We start from the raw sequence: 10,229 nt of genomic DNA on the forward strand, positions 1-10,229 counted from the left end.
CTGTCCAACAATCTTTAGGCCCAATTAGTTTTGTCCAAAAAGTGTAGTCCGAGAGTTGCTCCCTCAACCACCCCAAGCATTCCCTACACCTCCACACTATTTTTATTATTCCAAAAATATCCTACATTAATTTAATTTAATTTATATTTTTTTAAATCCTAAATCTCCCTACACCTCCTCACCTGCCACGTCAGCTTTTTCTTCTACATAGAAACCCTAATTCCATCACCACCAACCTTGCCTCCGTTGCGACCAACCTTGTCGCTGCCAAACCCTATCTCCACCACCATCAACCTCGTCGTCATCCACGAGCCTCCATGGCCACCACCATCAGAACCGCAAATCACCGTCATCTTTGACCATCATCGCAAATCCTCCATTGACGCCGACAAACCCTAGCGTCGCCACCATCCTCACCGCCAGTCCTCAGCAAGCCGCTTCCGCCATTAATGCACCAGTGCCTCTCCATGAGCTACTCGCACCAGGCCGCACCACGAGAACCACTTTGCGTTGTCGTCGCACTATCTACAGCGGCACGATCATATTCTTCACCAAAAACCTCCATTGCGAAACCTTCACCAACCTAAATCGCTCCGCTGCGCGAGCATCTTCTTCTTCATCATCTCCTCCCTCGCATCTGCATCTTCAACCTTGCACTCAGAAAAACCAGCCCAAGAACCCCAAATCAACCCAGAATAAAACCCTAAAAACCCAATGTCGCTGTTGCGACTCGCGATACATGCAAGAAGACACCAAAGCAAACCCAAAACCCAATCGCTCCCGTGACGCTCAGGATTGACGAGAGGAAGGTCGGGGTCGGGACGTCGTAAACGCCGTTGAAGAGTGTCCCCGGCGCCAAAAAGTCTCCGAAATTAAGAGGGTCGCCGGAGAAAGAGGAGCGACCACTGAAGTTTTCTCTGATGCTGATGAAGAAGGAGATTGAGGAGGATTTCAGGAATTTGAGGAGGAGACCCTTTTCCCTTGTCAGTGGTTGTCGGAGGTTAATGTTGATTGCTAAAGGTTCCTGATGAAGCTGAGACTGGCAAGGTATGCACAATTCTTTTGCAAAGTTTTCATTTTGATGTTGGCTGCGAAGGATGCATATGAAGCTCTGATGGGGGATTTCATGGATGAATGGAATTGGTGGTGTTTCCCAGGACAAGTTGGTGGTGTATCTTCATGTACTTTGATTTTCTCGGTGCACTCTCCATTAAACGGGCGTCGACATCCATTTGTCTTGACGTTGATATTCGTGCACAAATGTTGACATCTGTGAACACATATATTGAAGGGTAAAATAGGAATTGGGAGGTGCAGGGAGTCGTGTGTGGTGGTGGAAGGAGTAACTCTCGTGTAATCCAAACCAGAAGCCCAATGCTGGTTTAGAGGCCTAACCTAGGCCCAAACCTGACTGTCACCTGAAATCTTGGTCGCAACTTACCACTACCACCATGGTTGCTCCGCTAGTGCAACCACCACCGTCACTACATACCAGAGACCGCGAGCATCAGACCCACAACATTTCCCCAATTTGAAACCTTTCAAGAAAAAGCCCAAATCCAAAAATCTCAAAACACAACCACCAATCTATAAAGAAAACAGATGTATCAAACCCAAGAAATCCCCAATTCAATTTTAGAAAAACCTAACCCGAGTGTCGTAATGGTAGGACTCCAAATCGCGTTTCAAAAACTGCAGGAAAGGACACTAAACGCATCCACCCGAATTGCAAGCTGTATGCGAGAATAGGAAACCCAAAATCCCAAACCAAACCTTCACCGTGAAACGCAGAAGCCAAGTCGCGCCCTCACCTGGCCTCCGTCGCACTTGAACGCGTAACCCCTTCCTGCAAACCCTTGCCAGAACCAAAGCGAAGAGGGAAGAAGCTCTCTCCCTTGCAACACGAATCAGAGCAAGAATAGAGAGAAAAGAGTCCCTCCTCCGAAAGGAACCAAATCGAAAAACAAAGGAAGAAGAAGGTCTACTCACGCGATTAATAACCCTGCGAGTCCACTACAAGCCGCCATCGAAGGCGAAAACACGCATGAGTCGCGCCTCCTCTATTGCCACCACTGTCGTCGTCGTGAGGTCATTGCCTCTACTCGAGACGCATAACGTTCTCGCCCCAAGACTGGGTGGTACGTGAGAAGTAAAAGAGTAAGAAGGTTGAAGCTTCTTGTTGCTCGCGTTAGATGAAACTTAGAATAAATTGGGAAAGAATTTCCCTTTTGCGACGCTAGGTTTTCCCTTGGTTCAATTATGAACCCAATTTAAAACCATTGTTTAGGGTCTTAGACTCAGTGCCCCCATTAGCATTTTAGAATCCATAAAATACAAGGAAATTTTAATTTTATTTAATCTGATGTAGAAGATTAATCCGGAATAACCATTAACATTCATATTAAAAGAACGTGTCATTAATTAATTTTTAAGTTTTCCTTTACAAAAAAACCTGCTCCTAATCAATTCTTAATTATAATTAGAAGAAACACAAGTCCCTAATTTTATTTCAATTATAATGAAATAAAAATACTAATTTTTAGCATAACCTTGATATTAATAAAATAACCATAATTTTTAGTTTAAGATTCAATTACGTTAAATCATCATAATGGTACACCAATGTTTATTGATCTAATAAAAATATAAATTTATTCATGCTTATCAAGTGTACCAAATATTCAAGAACAAAACAATTGCATAAACATTCATCAATGGTATAAAGCATTCAAATTAACTCAACAAATATATAATTGCAATTAAACATTTGTCATACTTCCAAAGAAAATTCAAGGATATAACCACATTCATCGTACAATAAATCCATAAAACAATATACTTCCAAATAAAATCAAAGATATCCCCAAATTCATCATACAATAAAACAATCAAATAAAGGTAAGCTTCTCATACTTTAGTCAATTATAAAACTTTAAGATTAAAGATCAATAATATACGTATATCTTGTGAAAATATTTCCTCCTTGCTAAACTCTAAGCTTTTAGTTTTCAATTTATTTAATTTTTGCACCTCAATATACAAGGGGAAAAGACATTATTGTCCTTAGACAAAATATAACTAAAATAAAATAAAGGTTTCTCATAAACCTATCTCCCTAATATTTGAACTCATTTCCATTCAATCCTAGACACACATCTCAACCAACGGGCTAACACATCACATTGAAAATATAGAACATCATAAATTTAAGGTTTAATAGGTTTGGAGGTCCTTATATTTGTGGGTTCGTTTCAATTGGGTCCTCCAATTTTGAAAGTGATCAATTTGGTCCCTAATTTAACAAAATTGAGTCAATAATACCCTTTCCGTTAAATATAATGGACGACGTTAACTTTTTAAACATGTGGCATGTTGAGGCATCCTTTTATTTGCAGGTGGCACAGTTTTATTTGAAGGATGCTTCAACATACCACATGTTTAAAAAGTTAATGAGGTCCATTGCATTTAACGGAAAGGGTATTATTGACTCAATTTTGTTAAATTAGGGACCAAATTGATCACTTTCAAAATTGGAGGACCCAATTGAAACGAACCCACAAATATAGAGACCTCCGAACCTATTAAACCTAAATTTAATAACCATACTTATATCAACAAAATAAATAAATAACATAGAACTTTATATTTTATTCAAGACTTGCACACCAACTAAGCTACACAACACCTTGTGAACTCATGCATATTTTAATAAAACATACTTAAATCTTATTTATAAACTCTACATTTTCTCGGGTCTTACATCCACCATCTTCATCACCTCATTTCTGCTAGGCATGATTGGGAATCCTTTGAACATTTCTGCCAGAAGACATTCACTACTCCACAAATTATCACCAACTCCATAGTCTGTGTCACCTAACAACAATTCAAGAACTCTGTACCATAGCGTCATAACACGACTAGTGAGAGGCTCATGATAATCTGGACCATAAAAATTGGCAAGTCCAAAATCTACAATTTGAAGCATCCCATTTTTATCAAACAAAAGGTTTGACCCATTTATAACTCGGTGAAGAATTCCCATATCATGGCAATGCTGCAGACCTGGAAGTAATTGATGCATATAGCACTTGACCTACATTAACTTTTTAAGATCATTAAGGAGAATAAAGGGGTTAAAATGTTAAAATGACCAGAGCATCAAAGAAAATCTTTTAACCTGTGGTTCTAATAGTTTCTCTTCAGGACGAGCAATGACTCGTGCCAAATTTGTTTGCATGAACTAAAAAACTAGATATATAATGTACTACATTCTTAAAGTGGCTAATCCTTTAAGTTTGACTACATTGGAATGATCCAGTCTTTGTAATATGGTAATTTCTCTTGCCATAAAATTTATGCTTTCGGGCTCTGATGTATTGAAGCGAACCTTCTTCAGGGCCACAATTTCTTGTGTGTCTCTATCCAGAGCTTTATAAACATTGTTGTAGGTTCCTTGTCCAACCTACAAAACGTAAATAACATAAGTCAACTACTCCATCCTGCCATTATCAGTTACGACAACACTTCAGTTTTGATTGCTATAAGTGAACTATATTTGAACAAAACTTGCATAGTGGATTGCCAATAGTTTGGAAATAATAAAACATAAGCAGTAGTTGAATACAACTCCGAATTAAAACTTTTGTAATCTGGATAAAAATCAATATCACGATTCAATTGCTTGAAGTTTTCATGATATAACTAATCAAACTCGATTAAACTAAGAACGTATGAGATTAAGATTAATAATGCTTTCAAATCAATTGTGCATTGCACAAACAATTGAACCGTCTGTTTGCATAAATTGTCAAATTCAAATAGCCCATCCTCAGAGCAAGTAGAGATACCTGGAACTCAATGAGATGTTATAATTCTTATTCTGTAATTTACTAAAAAAGAAGTCCCTAGATTGCAATATTTTCTTCATATTTTATAGAAGTTATAAAACACAATGATTTTATTTCTTAGTCATATAACTCGAGAAAAAAATCCTAGTCCATTTTTCTTTTCCCCAATTTCTCTGTTGCTCCATACTCGCGGACCACCCAACCTTGGGAAAAAAAGGGTTTATTTGCAATTGTGATTTTGGTGGTGATGAGCATCTAGAACGTTGACTCGCGGGGTGGCGCTGAGTGAAGAACTAGTGATTCTGGTTGTTCGGAGAAGGCGGCGACGTTGTGGAGGTGCGATCTGGGCAAGGCTTCTTCGTCACGCAACGTAGGAAGAGTTTCTTCCTCTTCCGCCAAGGCACAAAGCAATGTAAGAAAGGAAACATGTAATCAAATACGTGGCAAACGTTATAAAGAAAATATGTCATCACACGTGGGCAGACGTTGGCCACCTCAGCTTATTTTTAATGTTGTTGATTTTGGAGGACGAAAAATTATAGTTTCCTTAAGGACAAAGATTAAAATGTACCAAAGTTTGAAAGAGGGACGAAAATTAAACTAAAATCGCTTGATAGTTTAGGGACTAAAAGCATATTTAACCCTATCAAATTATCATGTCAATCTAATGGTACACAAAGTAGGGATTAAAGTTTTTACTGTAAAGGGAGTAAGATCCTTCATGAATATATAAAAAAATTTAGTTTAATATAACGATAAATTAAGTGGGAATTATATATATATATATATATAAATATTCTATTAATTAATTAATTTATTTTATAAAAATATATTTTGAAGAAATGTATTCTATTGGGTTTGAACCCGTCCCAAGTCTTACAAGGTGTTTACCATCTAAGCTACTGTAATTTTTTGTTTAACTTACGACATAACTTAATGATATTTTCTACCCATAAAGTTATTACTATTAATAATAATATTAAGAGAAAATTACTACATTTTATTAAGATGAATATTTTTATGGGCTTTACATAAGTCACCTGCATAATTACTATCACTATAGGAAGATTAGTTCTTCCACCTTATTAATAAAAGATTCCATAATCAATTGTGCCTTTAAGATATCTTATAATCCTTTTGACTACAACCCAATGCGATTCCTTTGGATTTGTTATGTACTTGCTGATTAAACTTACATCATACATCAAATCGGGTCGAGTGATTGTGATATACATATGACTACCAATTTCTAGCTTAAACTTTGTAGCATTTATTGGGACACCTTTTTCATCTCTAGACAGTGTTGTTACTAGTACTATAGTGATGTGATCATAGATGGGTCAAGACATGAAGAAAACATGAAAAAAATAAAAAAAGTGGAATAGGTTTTATGCCTTGTATTTTGGCCTTTAATAGCATAGGTTTCTTCCATTTTGAGAATAGTTTCAATCCTTCCACTTTTCTCCCATTATTAAGCTTTCTTCCTTTCCCAAATTCTTTTTGAGAAAATATCCCACCTCCCTCTTCCCTTATTTCCACCTCTTTAATAACCCTTTCCAAACTACATCTTGAGTTAGTGTTCCCTCTTTGGTTACATTTAACTCAAGACAAAAATAAAAGTTTTTCTAAAAAAGGTCTCTTAGTTTTCTTGAATATTTTCAATCAAAATCTAAGGAGACCTTCTAGTTTTATTTGTTTATATACTTTGTTTGGAAGACCAAAAATAATTACACTTTTGTTTGATGCTTACTGTAGTGTGATCTTTGATCTAGGAGGTACCGATCTTTTTTCTTTGTGTAGGTCTTTCAAGATTCAAGGTTGAATCCTCTCCAACCTTGGGGGGGGGGGAAGATGTGATCATAGATAGATCAAGACCTGAGAAAAAAATAAAGAAATAAAAAAAGTAGAATAGGTTTTATGGTGTATTTTGGCCTTTAGTAGCAAGGTTTTAGGCTTGTATTTTGTCTTTCTAGTTTCATTCTTTTAGTTTGATTGTAAAAAAACTTATATATTCTTCTTTTCTTTAAGGTGCAAGCAATGTGAGACTTCACATGGTTTGGACTTTCCACAATACTAGATAAGAGATTTCATCAACAGAAAAATTAGGATCCAAGCATAATCAAGATCTATATAAAAAGACTTAGGGGAAGCATAAAGGAAACATTAGTAACTCTGGTTTGGAGTAGCTATCATCCACAAAATATATTTCTTCCTTTGCACCCTTTTTTTTTTTTTAATTTTCATTCATTATGTATTCCACTCATCCATTAAGGACTAAGCTTCTAGGGTTGGTTTTATTGTAATTTCATTATAGATTATGAGGTTAGATCAAAATAATGTGTTTGTTCTTTTGATTATTGTTTTGGATTATGTTTCACCTATATCTTTTATCTCTAAATCACGTAAAAAGTAATGATTTTCACATCATATCTAATTAGCGATGTGTTTTAATCTATATGCATATTGATCATATGAGTCTGAAGGTTTTTAATTTTGATTAAAGTTAAGAACTTTCATATGCTTGAACGAATTTTTGCTACCAATTGAGAATGTACTTTAATTAATGGTAAAACATTTAACAATAATTAGTCAAGAATGTATTTTGATTAATTAATTTTTAACTTGGTTAGGAGTTAAAAGAATATATATGAATAAATATAATAGGATTTAGTTGATAATGTACTTTGATTGAATTTATTATGAATAATATAAAATTGTTTTGCTTTTAATTGAGAATCTACTTTTGTTAATAGTAAGATCACCAACAAATTAATTAAGAATTACTTTAATTAATTTAAAATAAAAACAATAATCAATTGAACAATAATTTATGGATAACCATGATGAATCTATTTTGAAAAAAATGATGAAATTAACCTATTTTATTATAATTGTTTTAAAGTCTTTTATTAATTTGTCATTTTATTAAATTCACATTTATATCAATCTTCAACATTAATTCCATTAGGATATATTTTTACTTTTATGTTTTTTAGTATTTGCATTATGTTTAACTAACCTTTTGAGTAGAATTTCACAAGAATCAATTATTGAAAAATTATTTTATATTCATTGGAATATGACTCAGGATCACCTTAACTCTCTCTAGTTTGTTAACTACTAACTTGACAATATTGAAATTGCTTTGGTTAAGTGGTGATAATTTGAAATTGACAACGACGACGTACAACCAACACACCAAGATAAAGGAAATTTTCTTGCGTTACTTACCAAAAGACTCTCACTTAGGAAGCCTCGACCTTGAGGGGCTAATATAGTAGTTGGTTGAGGAGGAAGAAATCTCGACTTGCATATTTGTATATGTCAGAGGTTCCAAGACACCTCAGCCAACACTGTAGTGTGAGATGAGACACTCAAATATCCATGTAAGTAGCATGATAAACTATAATTAAGTAATGACTAATTAATGGTAATTAAGAAATGTTAGGAAAACCTAGAATAAGGTAAATTTATAGATCTAAGCCTAACAAATAGGGTCCATGCATGTATTGTTCTAAGTTCATAAAATATGTGAATAGAATCATTTATTACAATAATATTGTTAATTTGAACGTTAAAGTATTTTAGTGTACTTTTCTGTCAAGAATATTTAGATTACACGGAGACATACATAAATAACATGATAAAAAACATCAAAACATATGAACACTTCAATGTGATTATAAATACATCTAGAAACAAATAAAAATAAAAATAAAACCATTGCTATAATCCAAATTATTACAATTTGTAGATTAATTTATTCTTTTAGTGGAGTTTTGTTGCTAAACGACTTTTACTTATAAAAGATGGTTTATCGTTAGTTATATTCAGCTTTAGATTATTTTGATTTGAATATGATTTGGACTAGAAATTCAGGTTTCTAATTTTTTAAATCTAAATAAGTAAAACAGAAATCTGATCTAGAAAAATTATAAAATAGAGATAAAAAAAAAGTTTTTATGAAATGATCCTTAACAGACGAGATCAGTGCAAAAGTAAATCAGATTGGATCAAATAGATTTTTTGCTCATCTCTAACTTTTTAGGATCTCGACACTTATAGTTTGGACATTACTTGTCAAATCCTTTTGTGGTTAAACGAAAAAACATATTCTCCAAAACCTAACATACATACAAGTTAAAAACATATTGTAAAATGTTAAAGACAATATCTCATAACTTGTTTTAAACACGAATTTATTAAAAAGATAAGGCAGTAAAATATTATAATGTCTATTAACATTATGCAAAAATATTTCTTTTTTTTTGGAAAAAAATATGTAATTTATATTTCTTTTTCCATATTATTTTCATCCAAATTATATACTACAAATATATAGAAGAACATTTGTAAGAGCCTGAAAATAATAAGGCTATTGGGTCTTATGTTAAGACAGTCAGCCTATAAGCTAAGGACCCATGACCTTAGGAAGGGGTTTTCTAAAAATCAGAATTCTTTCATTTTGCCAGCTTTCTTTCTCTCTCTAAAACCCTTGCCCTAAAATTCTCTCTGCTTTCTCTCTAGATTTTCTCTTCACTGAACTGATCAAATTTTTATTTGAGGGTGTTTTCGCGCTCGCTGCACCAAGGGCTTCAGTTTGAACCGAACATTTTTCCATTCCGACTGATAAGTGTTTTTTTCCCTTTTCTTCAACCGTTCTTGAACCTAGCCATGCAACTTGCTGGTTGCCTGTTACTGGTAGTTTTTCCTTTAGTTTCTTTGTCCCTTCCAACTCTAAGAAATGTGCTCTGCACCAATTTTTGGTGGCTTATAGGTGCTGTCAAACTCGCCTCTGTGAGGAGGTACTACTAGAGCGTTCCTAGGAGTGGTACTGTTAATGTTTTCCAGGTAAGGGGAGCTAATTATTTTTGTATGAATTTATTTTATAAAAATATATGCATATGAATGTTGAACTGGTGTGCTCTCGTGAAACTGTTTTATGACTTTTATCGTATTGGGTGTTATAACTGAAACTGTGAAATTGTGCATGTTGTGATGTGATGAATTTAATCTGTTCTGAATGAGTTTGTTGGTTGAAATTGATCCTGTTGGAAGGTCTGGAGTAAGGGTTTTGTAATAGCATGTATATGAGTATTAAATAGATGTACATGTATTGTTTGAGGTTGCTGTGAGAGGAAGTGAATTATATTAAAATTAGGCATTTCAGATTTAGAGCATAAGAGAACATGGTAGATAATTTAAATAAATTAATTGTTAATTGTTGAAAGTCTTTCTTTGTTAGTAGGATAGAGGAACCTTAAAAACCTGAGTTGACACATCCCTGATCATAGAGCAGCCCTAGCCTAGTCCAGTCAGTTGTGACTAGTCATATGTGCCGGCGTCAAAGGTGAGTTTGATGCGTTCAGACATCTGGGT

General features: G+C 34.3%; 1 pseudogene; it reads right to left on the bottom strand.

Annotated features, from left to right (window-relative positions):
- Window positions 1-525: 525 nt before the first annotated feature.
- On the bottom strand, window positions 526-4,459 carry LOC108336904 (probable serine/threonine-protein kinase At1g54610; annotated as a pseudogene).
- Between the last annotated feature and the right edge of the window lie 5,770 nt (window positions 4,460-10,229).

The sequence above is a fragment of the Vigna angularis genome, chromosome 7 (assembly GCF_016808095.1).
Source record: "Vigna angularis cultivar LongXiaoDou No.4 chromosome 7, ASM1680809v1, whole genome shotgun sequence".
In the NCBI taxonomy this organism is placed as follows: domain Eukaryota; kingdom Viridiplantae; phylum Streptophyta; class Magnoliopsida; order Fabales; family Fabaceae; genus Vigna; species Vigna angularis.